The 15,063-nt window shown below is 46.7% G+C and overlaps 1 protein-coding gene and 1 long non-coding RNA gene across 10 annotated transcripts in view; one reads left to right on the top strand and one right to left on the bottom strand.

The window, feature by feature from the left end:
• The window catches only part of LRRC8D (leucine rich repeat containing 8 VRAC subunit D), a 109,823-nt gene extending 107,521 nt beyond the window's left edge, over positions 1-2,302 (bottom strand). For 2 of the 8 annotated variants that reach the window (XM_059925971.1, XM_059926026.1), the window contains exon 1: positions 1,520-1,843. The gene's annotated coding sequence lies outside the window, so the exon portion shown is untranslated. Of the gene's footprint in view, positions 1-1,082; positions 1,292-1,519; positions 1,844-1,965 lie in introns of those variants that run through there. The other 6 variants (XM_059925991.1, XM_059925982.1, XM_059926018.1 and 3 more) reach the window with 5 other exon arrangements.
• LOC132367517 (uncharacterized) overlaps positions 1,886-15,063 on the top strand; it is a 78,284-nt gene continuing 65,106 nt past the window's right edge. For both annotated transcript variants that reach the window (XR_009503814.1, XR_009503815.1), the window contains exon 1: positions 1,886-2,661. This is a non-coding gene — a long non-coding RNA (uncharacterized LOC132367517). The remainder of the gene's footprint in view (positions 2,662-15,063) is intronic.

The following is a 15,063-nucleotide window of genomic DNA, read 5'->3' as shown; positions in this document are numbered from 1 at the left end:
TGCATCATACACCATTCCACATGGTCATGAAGAGACTGGAGGACTGGGTCATGTGAGGACAGTTTCCTCTCCAACCTTCTGATGTGTTAGGTTTTAATCAACAAAGTACACATGCACACGCCCTCAATAAAAATGAGACAAATCTAAGATAAAATGTTCAAATATATAAATAAACCATGCCGATTCAAGATTTTTGATTGCTTTTTCCCCAGCTCTATGGATTACCTAATCATTTCATGGGAGGCTCCCTTACTAACCTATAGAGACCAAGGACTTCGCCGGAACCCTATTTTACCTAATTTTCATCTCAGGATCTTTCCTATCTTGTTCTTGTATTTTAACAGGGTTTTATTCACTTGATGTAGAATACAGGAAAAGAGACAACTCTCACCGTGTCCTAGCTGATGGGAGGTGTCTGGTCAGTATTAATGGGTTGTAAAAATAAATGCTGCCTGAAGACCCTATTTACTGGGAATGGTGCAGGTTTCTTCCCACAGGTCTGTACCATGCAGAGGCCCCAGAAGCTCTGGCGGGGAAGGTCTGAATCACTGTCATTCTTGGCACTTGGAAGCACCCTTCGGTTGTTTATGAAGTAAACAGCCCTCACCAGTACTGCAGACGGGAATTCCCTGCCTGCCCAGACTCTTCCAACTTCTCGCACAGAACACATAATAGGTGCTCAATAAACGCAGCCTGACTAGAATTTTATTATCAAAGCGGCTAAGGAAAGTCTCCATAAGTCAGCTCTCTCTTTACTCCTGAATCTCTCAAAATATGTCCTCAAAGCTTTCTTTGCCCAACAAGAAATATTTTTTCAAAGTCAAGGAGAAGGAAAGGAGGAAATCTGCAAAACAGAAGGAGCCACATAGGAGTCCAAATGGCTCAAGTCGGGCCCCACAGTCGGCTAGGACTCCCCGATACCTATTCCCCATCCCCTGCGCCTCCTGAGTGCTCCCACACTCTCACCTTTGCACTATTTCTTTCCTGAAACCCTACGTCCCCACCTTCTGCCACATACACCCCCAACTGCGTATCCAAATGGGACCGCATACCCCACCTCTCCCTCTCCGGCAGGGACCTACCTCTCCTCCCCTCGACCTGTGGCAGCTCTTCTTTACCGCGGCTGGCTTTGTAAGAAACCAAAAAAACTCATCTCTTTATCCATAAGGGATACCCCAAATAAAGGGGGAGAGAAAGAGGAAGGCCCCTATCAACCCTCCAGTAAGCGGAGGTGATGATTCCCTGAGCAATCACCCCCAAGCCTCCTCCTTCCCAAGCCACTGAACGGGATTCGAGCAGAAGTCCGGCTCCCAAGTGCCCACGCTTCCAAACAAGCTAGAAGCGGATTATACCGGTACCCAACCCGGAGATGGCCCGCGGCGGGCTGGGTGCACCTGCGGGCCCCCGGCTCCCTCCCTCTCGCGCTAAGGGCGGGGCGGGCCCTCACTTCCCAGTCCAGCCCACCCGGCGCGGGAAGGAGGCGGAGGGGAAGCGTTTCTGGAGAAGTTGAAGGGCTCACCTTCTGGGCAGCGGGCCAGGGAGGCCAGACACCAAACACCCACCTCCGGGAAGAATCAGCGGAGCCGTAACCGGGTCCCCCCGCCCTTCCGATGGGGCGGAGGGAGGCGAAAGAAGGGAGCGCGCGTGGGGGGAGCCGAAGGGAGGCGGTCGCAGGCACCGTCCTCTCGCGGGGCCCACTCGGCTGCCGCGGCGCCCGCCGCTCAAATTGCCGAAAGCGGAACGATCTTCGGGCCCCAGCGGGCCAGGCGGGCGCCCGGCCCGGCCCCGCTCGCCTTCCCCGTCCCCGGGCTCCTGGCCCCCCGGCAGCGAGGTCCCAGCCGCAGCCTCCTCTCGGGCCGCGGCGCCGCGGGGCAGGTCGCCGGCGCCGGGGTGGCGCGCGTCGGCTCCGGCGCGGCTCCCACCGGCGCAGCCCCCGGCCCCTGCCCCGGAGAGGCGCGCACCAACCTTGGGGGGCAGCTTGGCCGCCTAGCCCCGGCTTAGGCGGAGGCGGGAGGTGGCGGCATCACCTGCGGCGTGCGGCGGCTGCTCCCGGACGTGCCGGGGCGGCGGAGGCGCGCGGCGCACAGGACCCTGCTTCCGCGGCCCCGCCCGCGGCTGCCACCTCGAAGCGCGGCGGAGGAGCCGGGGCACCACGGGCGGCGGCAGCGGCGGCGACGGGAGCAGCAGCACATGACTCTGTAACGGGGGGAATTAAACAAAGCGTAACATGGACTCCGGGCCCGTGCAGGCGCTGCAGCTCCGGGACCAACCGCAGCCAGCGAGCGCCGCGACTGGCTCGGCCGCAGCCAATGGGGCGGGCTTGGGCCTCCATGTGATGGCGAGCTCTCTCCCCCGCCGGCTCTCCCGCGTCTGCCGGAGGTCCGGGCGCTTCCGCCGCCGGGCGTGCTGGCCGGAGGGGCGGCGTAGCGACTTCGGTGGCCCGGGGTCTGACGCTGGCGGCGGGAGGCTGCTGGACTGCGCGCAGGTGCAGCCGGCGGGGAGGGGCAGCCGCCGTAGCTCGCAGTCGCCCCATCGCTCAGCTGAAGAACGCCCACCTGGACAGGGCGCGGGGCCCGGCGGCCAGTGTCGCCAGGCTGGCGCGAGGCCACCTCAGGAACCTTCATCCCCCCTGGGGCTATCCTGTCAACTCAAGCTCTGATAGTAAGACGGGGGGGGTGGGGGATGCAATGAAATGGTGGGGGGAAATTTGCGTAAAAGTCATTTCGGCGGCTTCCAACCCTACGGAGAACGCACTTTCCTGGGATTTGGGGCACACACAACTTTTATCTTGGAACGAATAGCTTCCCACCCTCATTTGTTCAGTGTCTGCTATTAAACATACACGAGAGAGTCAGTTCTTGTTTTAATCTGAGTCTACTCTTCCCCCCCCCCCCCCATTCTTTTATGCCAAAAATGTCTTGTATCTGAAGCAGGCAGACGAAAGTTTGTCCTCCGCTAAGAAGTGTTTCCCAACCTGATAGTTTTCCCTCTTGTTTTTGTTGTAAGATCAAAGTATATTTGCAGTCTTTTTCGTGGGTGGGGAGACGTAGGGGTCAAGAAATAACGTCAGGAGGGATGTTTGGAATTGTTGGTTTTTAACATGACAAATGGTTCCAGCCCAGTACTTCAATATCTCCTTTTATCTGAATCCACCCGTTTCTGTGAACAATGGGAAATTTCATCTCTCTTCTACCAAGATCTCTCCATGTCAGTGAATGTTCAATCAGCATTTACTAAGCATCTAAATGTTGTTCATAAGCATGCTGCACAAAATGTTACAGGTACTCAGGAAAGTGTGAGTTCAGATATAATGAGACAGTAAAGAGAGTGGTTTTCTAGGGTTTCAGGAAAGACTTCAGAGAGAAGGGGGTAGAACTGACCCTTGGAGAGTGAGCACTTGTTCCTCAGGCACTGGAAGTAAAGTAGAGCAGCCCTGAGGAGGAGTATGAACAGAGGTCCAGGACACACTCAAGGGACAGTCCTAGACTGCTCACAAGATGACACTAGATTTTGAGCCCTTTTGACGTCCTCTTGCTTTCTCACTTTCCCTGCCCTGTCCCTTGTGCCAGCAGCCTCTCCTATTCCACAAACCCAGCCAAGAAGGAGGTGTGTAGGCAGGAGCTGCGGCAGGTGATCTAGTTACAGTACCAGATTCGCTGATCTGGGAGGTTAGAGCTGTTTTAAAACTGTTAACGTTTAGTGGTGTGATGTTTGTTTGGATTGAAAACACCTCACTGCTATAATTAATTTGGAATGTTTTGCTGTTTGTAAAAACACTGTTCTGTGTTTTGATCTCCCCTGAGTTTTAAACTATGATTCTAGATTTGAGAGAAATGTGATTTCCGGAGTGGGATAACTTGAGAAAAGAAAAAAAGTAATACTCAGAAAACAGTCAAATGTAGAGAAACAGGTACATATTCTTATAAATGAGTGCAAATTTGGTAAATCCCTTTGGAGGACAATTTAGCAATTTGGGATGAAATTAATATGTGAGGTTCTTTTGACCAGGCAATTCCACATCTAGGAATTTATACTTTGGACATATGTGTGCAAAAATTATGTATTTCAGAAATATTTACACACATGTAGAAAAATATAAGTACAGGTATGTTTATTACAGCATTGTTTATAACAGAGGAAACGTATAACGGTGTATAAGTCTAATAACAAAATCCCAGTAGGGAACTGGTTAAGCAAATTTAACTTGTTTGTACTAACATGAAAGAATGTCCAAAATCTGTAAGTGAAAAAAGCAAGTTGCAGAACAATATGAATAGTATGATCCCATTTTATTTGCATATTTTGTCAAAAATACACATGTTATAAAATGTATGCTTAGAGGAAATCTGGAAGCATATATAACAAGCAGTTAACAGTGGTTATCTCTGGATGTGGGATTACTAGGGCCGTTTGCTTTCCATTACAAATTTCTGTATGTTTGAATTGTTTTTATGTTGAGCACCTATTACTTTGATAATAAGAAAAGTAGTAAACAAAAAAAATTTTAAGATAAAATTGCTAAGAGCTGTACCAATGACAAATAATGAAGATCACTCTGAGGGTCTAGGAAGCAAAAAAAAGGTCAGCTTCCCCTATTCCCCAAGGAAAACAAACAGGTAGGAGTCAGTAAAGAATGATAACTGATTTGACATTGGATTCAAAATGAAGAAATATGATAGAAGAGGCATCTGAGGCTACTCTAGGCCTGTCTACAGGGATCTGGTGGGGCAAACACAATAAGGCTTCAAGGAAGTTTTAGTCAGCAGAGACTTAAAAATATTTACTGTCCTTTGTTGAGTTATGGTCACAAATCGGCAACTATTCCAGCACTTGTTAAATCTGTATCACACTAATAATGACAACAGCTAACACAGTGCTTGTGATAGGCCGGGCACTGCTCTAAGTACTGTACATGTGTCCACTTTTAGTCCTTGCGGCAACCCTAGGAGAGAAATACTTCTACTATCCTCATTTTTTAGAGACGCCTGGAGAGGTTATATAAGCAGTGCAAGATCACACGGCCTTTAAATGGCAGAGCTAGACTTTTAAGCCCCGAAGCCTGGCTCTAGAGGTCCAAACACTCACAATACTGAGGACCATGTAAGATAAAGGCCTTTATACATGCATCTCTTTCTACCAAGTATTGTGATTCTAAGTTGATTTGTGTTTACCTAAATTGTAGCACTTGGCATGCCCTAAGGCACTCAACACTTTAAAAAAATTATAAAGTTACTTATTTTTGGCTGCGTTGGGTCTTCGTTGCTGACGCGGGCTTTCTCTATTGCGGCGAGCGGGGGCTACTCTTCGTTGTGGTGCACGGGCTTCTCATTGAGGTGGCTTCTCTTGTTGCGGAGCACGGGCTCTAGGCGCTCGGGCTTCAGTAGTTGTGGCTCGCGGGCTCTAGAACGCAGGCTCAGTAGTTGTGGTACACGGGCTTAGTTGCTCCGCGGACCAGGGCTCGAACCCGTGTTCACTGCATTGGCAGGCAGATTCTTAACCACTGCGCCACCAGGGAAGTCCCAGTAATACTTATTGAATGAGTGAATGAATAACTGACTTTCCTACTAGAGAAGAATCTGAGCTCCTTGGAGGAGTGATTTTGCATTGTTCCTGTGTTTGTCACCCAGTAGCGTGCCCAACATGTGGTAAGCGATATGAATTTCAGTAATCTGTAAACATGTTTTTGAAAAGTTGTGCAAAAATCAAGCTTTATAAGTTGATCCCAAATACATCCCAAATATCCAAAAGGGTAGCTTATGAATAATATCATGACGAATTCCTCATAGAGTGAAGACTAGCCCTGGCGGGACAGAGCTAAATCTGGTTGCACCTGTATAACCATACACAAATAAATGTGGAATATATTTGCTTGGGAAGTGGCAGTAACACCGATGAGCTCAAGAGCTACAGGACTTCAAATTATATGAGCCTCTCTCTCTTTCTCTCACCTCTCTTGGTTATTGAAATGGAGATAATAGCACCTATCTCCAGATATTGTGAGACCAAGGATTCAATCACATATGGAAAGGTCTTAGCCAAGTGCCTAGAACATAGCTACCGTTAAGTAAATACTACCTACTATAAGTGTATCCACATATTATAAGTGTGACAGATTTCTTAGTCTATGGTTATTCTGTAAATACTGCAGCTTACATAACATGCAACACCTGGGGGCTCACATACATATAAGGCTTAGAAATTACATAGTCGCGGTTCAACCTAAGCACATGGTAAGCAGTACTCTTATCTTTCTTCTCCTGTGCTACCTCCCACTGTTCTCTTCTATCTCTTTACATGGGTTAAAACCATTTTACTTCTTAGACCTATTTAAACTCTCAGCCTTGGAGGTAGGAAACAAATTGTCTGCCTTCTTCACAGCTAAGGAGACTGAAATGCTGGAGACCAGACTAGAAATGAATAGGTGGAGGGTGGAGAACAGTGTGGAGAAAAGGAACCGAGTGGGGTGCGTAAGGTAACTCTCGATGCATCCTGACGTAATATAAGGTCCAAAGGGAAAGGAGAATTGCCAGACTGCTATAGTTAGAAATAATGTGGTGAAATTGCAACTAGAAAAACTAAGGGTAAATGTGTTAATCAACCACAATGAGAAGAAAGAAATGGACCTATACCTTCTAAAATGGACTCATAGGGAGATCAGATCAGGGTTGCCTGACTGGTAAGCCAGAGCTTCTTAATTGGTAACCCTAGTCTAAGTATTCCCTTCACTGGGGAAATTTTTTTTAAAAAGCATAAAGAAATACCAAAGCCAACTACTTGAGAGTCTGTACCCATATCCTCTGCCTTCCTGCCTGTTACTACTAAGGATGAACTTATCCATGTTCTTATCGAAAGCCAGTCCCTTCACTTTTGCGCCAGATCTCATTCAATCTCAAATGATTGAGATTTGATTTGCTCTAGCAGTTGAGCCCTGTCCCCTTTCCCCTCTCTACTGGATGACTGCCATCACCATTTTTTTAAATGTTATTCTCCCATCATTAGGAATAAAATTTTTCTTGACCCTGCTTTCCCCAGTCCACTTCTTCTCTTTCCCTTGCATCTAAACATCTCAAAAGAATTGTTTATACTTATTATCTCCAATTCACTTCTTTCCATTTTCTCTTCAACTCCATCTAATCGGGATTTTACCCATTGCATCACTGAAATTGATCTTGCAAAGGACACTGTCATCTCGTTTTGTGCTAAATACTGTGATCAATTCTTGGCCCTTAATTGACCTCTCAGTGGCATTGAACACATTGACTACTCCCTCCTCTTTGGTAAGCTGTCTTCTCCTCCCTTCCAAGACACCGCACTCCCTCCCTCCAAGGAGCTCATCTAGTCTTAGAGCTTTGGATTCCCTCTCTATGCCAACAACTCCACATTTACATCTCCAGCATAGTTCTCTCTCCTGAGCACCAAATTGCATTTCTAACTGCTTACTTGTTTTTCCCATTAGACCTCTAATAGATACCTCAAAATTGAGTTCAAAACCAAACTGATTTCCCCCAGAAACCTGTGCAACCCACACAGATTTCCCACTCTTAGTAAATGGCAAGTCCATCTTTCCACTTGCTTGGGTTAAAAGCCTTGGAATCATCCTTGACTCTTCTCTCAGAACCTACGTCACAACTGTAGTAAATCCTATTGGCTCTACCTTCCAAACACACACCCTCCAATGCTATACCTAGGTTCCATCCACTGTCATCTCTCTCCTGGGCTAACTCACTAGCCACTTCACTAGTCTATGTGCTTCCATTTCACGCTTTTGTCCCATCCCTCCCTTACAGTGTATTCTCAACAGCAGCCAAAGTAATCCTTTTAACATGTAAGTCTAGTCATCTCATTCCTTTGTCCAAGCCCTGTGATAGCTCCCCATTTTACTCAGACTAAAGCCCAAATCCTTACATTGGTTTGCAAGGTTCTTACCTGATCTGCATCCCCTAAGCACAACCATATCTAAAATTGAAACTCCCTTCCTACTCCCATTCCTCTTACCTTGCTTTATTATTTTCCTCTGAGCACTCATCATTTACTTATTTTATATATATACAGTTTAATAGCTATCTCTCCCTGCTAGAAAATAAGCCTTTTTTTATTTTTATTTTTTTTTTAAACATTATTTATTTTTATTTATTTATTTATGGCTGTGTTGGGGCTTCGTCTCTGTGCGAGGGCTTTCTCCAGTTGTGGTAAGCGGGGGCCACTCTTCATCGCGGTGCGCGGGCCTCTCACTGTCGCGGCCTCTCTTGCTGCGGAGCACAGGCTCCAGACGCGCAGGCTCAGTAGTTGTGGCTCACGGGCCCAGTTGCTCCGCGGCATGCGGGATCCTCCCAGACCAGGGATCGAACCCGTGCCCCCTGCAGTGGAAGCTTGGAGTCCTAACCACTGGACCGCCAGGGAAGTCCCTAGAATATAAGCCCTTTAAAGACAGGAAATTTTATCTGTCTTGCTCATTGATGTATCCCAGGTATTTAGAATAGTGTCTGACACATAGTAGGCACTCAATAATTACGTTTTAATAAATGAATAGATTTATTACAGATTTTTAATCAATACAAATAAGGAAATTTTTTCCTAGGAAGAGATTTTTTCGTATCATGCTGTTCTCTAAGTAGTTGTTAATTGAGAAAAGGCATTCATATTCAGTCTCCAAGTCTTTTATTAATACAGTACCTGGTAGTTTGTGTGGCAAAAGAAGAAACTTAGTAGAAAATATTACCTTTTTGTTAGTTCTCTAGCAAACAGGAAAACAAGCTCATCTGAGTTAACAAAAAATTGCAAAATAATAATTCCAAAGTCCTAAATTATATTCTTACTAAGGAAAGTATTTAAGCAAAGTAACACAGTAGTGAAAAGAGTAAGTTAGAGAAGATTAAACATTCACTTCCTCGTAACGTATTACTTTAAAACTCTCATGTTGTGTAGTAAAGTGGCTATGTAGTCTAATCTGGCTAAAAGAAAAGGTTTAAATGAAATAAAAGAACATAGATGTGACATAAAATAGCAAGTGGGGACCTTAATTACAGTTTTGGCAGTTGAAAGTTGAAATGACACAGAAATCCTAAGAAAAAGCACTGTGGAAAGGAATCGGGCTAGACTTTAAAACAAAACAAAACAAAACAGAACCAGCTCCCAGAGCAAACTGATTTATACGGTCGTTTGAAAAGAGGAAGGAAGGGTGATTGCCGTTTCCAAATGGTGAGTTGAATGTTTAAAAATCCACACGGAACCCACCCCACCACCCCCGTTTGGGATGTCTCCTTAGAGCTTTGTCTGTGGGAAGGGAAGATGAGCGCAGCCGGAAACCTGACCTGTCAAGATGAGGCTGAGCAGGGCTTGGGCTGGAGAGAGGAATGTGAACACAGGAAGAGAAAAGCCAGCCTGGAGGGTTTTCTTACTCAAGGGTGAAATGCTAGCATTCTGGGTTTGAAAGATTATTATGTCTATAATTACTGTCTGAAACTTAATCTGATAGATCTTTAAAACAGTGTGGCCTGTGGGAGTTCCCTGGTGGCCCAGTGGTTAGGACTCCCAGCTTTCACTGCCAAGGGACCGGATTCAATCCCTGGTTGGGGAACTAAGATCCCACAAGACGCACGGCGCTGCCAAAAAACCCCAAAACAAAACACCGAAAAACAAAAACAAACAAACAAACAAAAAAGCAGTTTGGCCTGGAGATGACTTGAAAATAAAGTTGAGGGTGGAGAGTCATCATGGAACTAAAAGTCTGCTTTGTCCTAGGGTGAGCGGGTCCCTGGCATAGGCAGTGGGGACACAGAGGAGGAGGTAACCATCCTGGCCCCTGTTTCTGATCACTCTCCCAGCCCAGGCAGGGCCCCGGAGCCAAAGGGCAGCTAAGTCTCAATCTAAATCTGAGTTCCTGAGACCAGGTGACCAGGGGCCTCCCATTCCGTGACATCCCCTGGAAGTTTATCTCCAGCGTGCTAATGGATAGTTCCTCTTGCCACTTCCCTCCCTGATTTTTGCCTCATCTCCTAAAATCTCTCCTCTTTTCTCTCTTTCTCACTCAGTAAGAGTTCTGTGAGTAACCATGTTCGTCCCCCTTCTCTTTTTGTGATACCTGGGTGACAATCTGTGCACCCACGGCCTGCAGATGTGTTTTAACTGCAGAGTGTTTTCTAAAAATCTTTTTCAATTAGCTGCCAATATTTAGTAATCAGGAAATGTCACATAAATATCCAGATTTCCAGCACTTTTAACAACCAGAACATCTGGCAAACCTTGAGTAATTCCTGCACAGCAAGCTCGTGCTGGGGCTGAGCCGCTGCTGCCCCCTTTCAGCTGCTTCTCTCTCTGCAGTTCACAAGCACCCAGGCCACTCCTGATGGTCTGCGGGGTGGGGGGTGTGGTGTGGGGGGGCGGGATAGGGGTGCCTGCTGCCCTTTATTATTTTGTGCGTGCTGTTTTATCTGTAACAGGGAACGTTCTCTGTACCACGTCTTAACGTTTCCTCCAAAAGTGCTTCACGTTCCCTATACGTGACCTACCTTTAAACTACCTATCTGGCTCCTCTAGTCTCTTGAGGCTGTGATCCGTAGTTTACATTATCTGGCTCTACGCCCAGGGTTTCAACAAGGAAACCTCAAGATAGATTTCAAGAATGAGGCGGTGGCAGGCCTTAAGCCCCAAAACAATCCAAGACAGTATATAATCATCGGTGGCTAGACTGAGGACACACTTCCAACCAGGGCTCTGATATTCATACCTTATAAATCGCTATAAAGAATTTTCACGGGAAACGTGGTTCTCAAGCGATTCTGTGAGGTATGGATCACTGTCTCCCTTTGTACAAATGCAAAAACCGAGACAGAAAAGTAAAGGGATTTTCCCATAACCACACAGCTCATAAACACTGGACGCAGGAACCCAGCCCAGATTTTTGAGGCCACGTTCAGTGCTCTTTATAGCTACTGCATCATAACTGCTGCACATCGACCTTGAAAATCAGTGTGCTGTGATTCTGAGAAAGCTTTAGAAGGCTCTTTACCATCAACTAAATAACATGTTTCAATGCCTCACAGCTCAGCTAGTGTGGAGAAATCTTGGAATCATCTTTGACGCACACCCCTCCAGCTCCCATATCTATCCAGGTAAATGGTCCTGTCTATTTCGCTTTTAAAATAACTATTCTACCCAAATGTTTCTCTCCATTCCCTCTGCATAATCCCCAACCCAAATCCATTGACTCATTCTTGAATTAATGTAATGGTCTCCAGCCGAGGCCCTTACCCAGCATGCTCTTCTCCCCCCCCCCCCACCCCAATCTATATTTACAAGCAAAGTAGATGGCTTTGTGATACAGCTTTCTGGTGCCATTGCTTGCCTCAGAAGCTTACAGTGGTTTCCTATGCATTAGCTATAAACCACTGGGTCTGATGTTCAAGGTCCATCCTATGGCAGCTGTGATATTGTTTCCAATGTCTACTGTTCTCCTCTGTGGGAGATTTATACTTTCCCAAACAGCAACCTCAGTTTTGGCCACATGATTTGCTTTGCCAATGAAATGTGAGTGAAAGTGACATGGACCATTTCTTTCTTTCTTTCTTTTTTTTTAAAAATTTTTATTTATTTATGGCTGTGTTGGGTCTTCGTCTCTGTGCGAGGGCTTTCTCTAGTTGCGGCAAGCGGGGGCCACTCTTCATCGCGGTGCACGGGCCTCACGCTATCGCGGCCTCTCTTGTTACGGAGCACAAGCTCCAGACACGCAGGCTCAGTAATTGTGGCTCACGGGCCTAGCTGCTCCGCGGCATGTGGGATCTTCCCAGACCAGGGCTTGAACCCGTGTCCCCTGCATTGGCAGGCAGATTCTCAACCACTGCGCCACCAGGGAAGCCCCGACCATTTCTTTTTAAAGGAAGAGCTCTAAGAGCTGTTATGGCTTCTCACCACCTCTCTTTTCCCTCTTCATGGGTTACTACTCTTACTTTATTTTATTTATTTATTTTGGCTGCGTTTGGGTCTTCGTTGCTGCACACGGGCTTTCTCTAGTTGCGGCGAGCGGGGGCTACTCTTCGTTGCAGTTGCGGGCTTCTCATCGTGGTGTCTTCTCTTGTTGTGGAGCACGGGCTCTAGGCACCTGGGCTTCAGTAGTTGTGGCTCGCGGGCTCTAGAGCGCAGGCTTAGTAGTTGTGGCGCACGGGCTTAGTTGCTCTGTGACATGTGGAATCTTCCCGGAGCAGGGCTTGAACCCGTGTCCCCTGCATTGGCAGGCAGATTCTTAACCACTGTGCCACCAGTCCCTTCCTGGGGAATATTAATGTGCCAGATTAGAGCTGCTCCTTCAGCCTGGATCTTGGACTAAAGAAAATGTGGTACAGAGTTACAGCCAGCATGAGGGCTGAGCCTATGCTATGCAATTCAATGCAGACTTATAGGACGACTCCTGTTTATATAACATGTTCACATAACACGATCAAGAAATCAACCTCTGCTGTTGTAGCCACTGAGAGTCTTAAGTTGCTTATCATAGGGTAGCCAGAGAAAGAATACGGTACAGCCTCCATAAGCAGTCTGTTTCCTTGACTCCACACACTGTGCTCCTTTCCCAGGGCTCTTACTGGGGTATCTGTTGTCCATAGCTTTTCTAGTCCTCACTGAATTAGAGCCACTTAACTTGAACCTATCATTTTCCTTGGTATCAACTTACTCCCAAAAGATGTGCTTAAGATAGAGATTGCTGGCTCTGCCCAAGTTCTCTAGAGTAGGGCAGTAGGAAATCAGAACCTTGTAGATATTCTGTTAGTATGCACAATAGAATGATCATACAATCTGACCCTTAATACCAAATGGTTGGTGCACTAATCAAACAAAGCTTTTAAATGTCCAGCTGTTCAAGATAACACATGAGGTTGCAAGCTTCAGAATCCACAACTTCTTTCTTAGAGATATATAAATAAAGTGACCAACGATTTGCTCACAGTTAGATGGTTTCTGTGATTTCTTGAACTCTAGCTGCTGCCTTGGTGGCTGTTTTTTGCACACTATGGTGTTCTTAATTTGGATAGCAGCATTGTCAGTGGCTGCCCTGAAATACGACCCAGTTCCAGGATGAAATTACCAGAAGACTGATCCAAAGTTCCCCATCTCATGAACTATTCTCTTCAGACCCATTTTTTGTTATTCTCACCACCTGCCAACCTTTCTTTTTCTTAAAAAAATAAATTTATTTATTTATCTATTTACTTATTTATTTTTGGCTGAGTTGCGTCTTTGTTGCTGCGCGCAGGCTTTTTCTAGTTGCGATGAGCGGGGGCTACTCTTTGTTGCAGTGCGCGGGCTTCTCATTGCGGTGGCTTCTCTTGTTGCGGAGCATGGGCTCTAGGCGTGCGGGCTTCAGTAGCTGTGGCTTCCGGGCTCTAGAGCGCAGGCTTGGTAGTTGTGGCACACGGGCTTAGTTGCTCTGCGGCATGTGAGATCTTCCTGGACCAGGGCTCGAACCCGTGTCCCCTGCATTGGCAGGTGGATTCTTAACCACTACACCACCAGGGAAGCCCCTGCCAACCTTTCTTATTCACCCTTCTGAATCAGACCCAGTCACACCTTCCTCATGAAGCCTCTCACTTTTCAGGATACCTGGATAGATGTTGAGAAAGGGTCCAGGGAGACATAATATAGCAATGTGGTGCCAGGGGGCTGGTTAAACGCTAAAGTAACTGTCTCATGAGTGCTCTAGCCCCAGGCTGCACCAAGGAGGCAAGGGGATCTTCAGAAGTTTTCAGAAGCAAATTAGGATCAGAAGCCAGGGACACAGAATTGGGCATCAGAAAGCCAACAGTGGCATTAAGTTATAGACAGCAAGCAGAATCATTGGCCAGAAAAGGATAAAAGAAAGGTGAGAGCAAGTATGAAGTGAGGATTAGCAACTGAGACACCAGTTCTGCAAATACTGGGTTTGAGGCAGAACCTCTCTTTGTGTGGAGCCTAGAGGGTGTGGCAGGGTGAGGCAGCTCCCCCTTCAAGGATCTTCCATAACCACTTTGGTCCTCATAGAAAACCCTCTAATGCCAAGAAAAGGGTGAACACTAGCCACTGGCCCAAACCCCCCAGGTCTGCCCTGGCTCATGAGTGAGGGTTCTGAGGTCCTCGCAAGGAGGACACCTGCTGGGTGTCAGTCTGAGCAAGGGCAGCCAGGAAGGAGGAGAGAAGTCACAGGCTAGGAGTTGGTGAGAGGGGATTGGGGTTGGATTTGCAGAGAATTCAAGGGCAAAAGCAGGAAGTAGGGTGGAGGCTGGGTTGATGAGAAAGGGGCTGGACTGTTCAGAAAATAAGCAAAGTAGAACAAGGTCTGAGTGCAAAGTGGGGTCAGGAACAACCCAGAAAATGGATTCTGACAGCTATTTGACTTTTAAGCATTGGTTTGGGGTAATTCTCCTGGGCGGGGAGTAGAACTTAAATATCAAGCTCTGACACACCCCTCCTACTGCTCTGAGCCATTGACTGTAAGATGTAATCATAGATTGTTTCATGTTTCCCCTGCTGTTTCACGTGTGTTTCTCTGACTCTCCCAACCAGAATCTAGACTCTGTCTTCTGATTCTTCAGTCTCTCCCCTTGTCTTGCGCAATTGTTACTAACTTATGAATTAATGCCCACCATCAATCCTTTGTATTCTGTGTTCTTCTTGCCATTGCCAAACATGCATTCATTCAACAAGAATTTATTTTTATACATTATAAATAAGAACAACATTTACTGAGTGCTTATTAGCTGTGAGTCAAACATTGTACTCATACACGTACATCAATGAAACATTTTCTGGATCCCTGAAGAGCTCACAGTCTGGTGGGGGAGAGACAGAAATAAAAACAGAAAGATTTTACCCTGTCTAGTATATCAAGGGAGACTTCATAGTAGAGGTGATCATTTTGCTGGGTCCCAAAGGATGGATAAGAGTTCTCCTGGTAGACAGGGCAGGGAGACTTCCATGGGCAGAGGGAACAGTATGAGCACAGACACAGAGGTTGATTCTTCATCTCCACTCTATCCTGTAGCCATAGAACAAGGGACAAGGCCTCTTCTACACCTAAGTTCAAGTCTTGAATAA

The sequence above is a fragment of the Balaenoptera ricei genome, chromosome 1 (assembly GCF_028023285.1).
Source record: "Balaenoptera ricei isolate mBalRic1 chromosome 1, mBalRic1.hap2, whole genome shotgun sequence".
Classification (NCBI taxonomy): Eukaryota; Metazoa; Chordata; class Mammalia; order Artiodactyla; family Balaenopteridae; genus Balaenoptera; species Balaenoptera ricei.
This window is presented reverse-complemented; position numbering and strand designations above follow the sequence as displayed.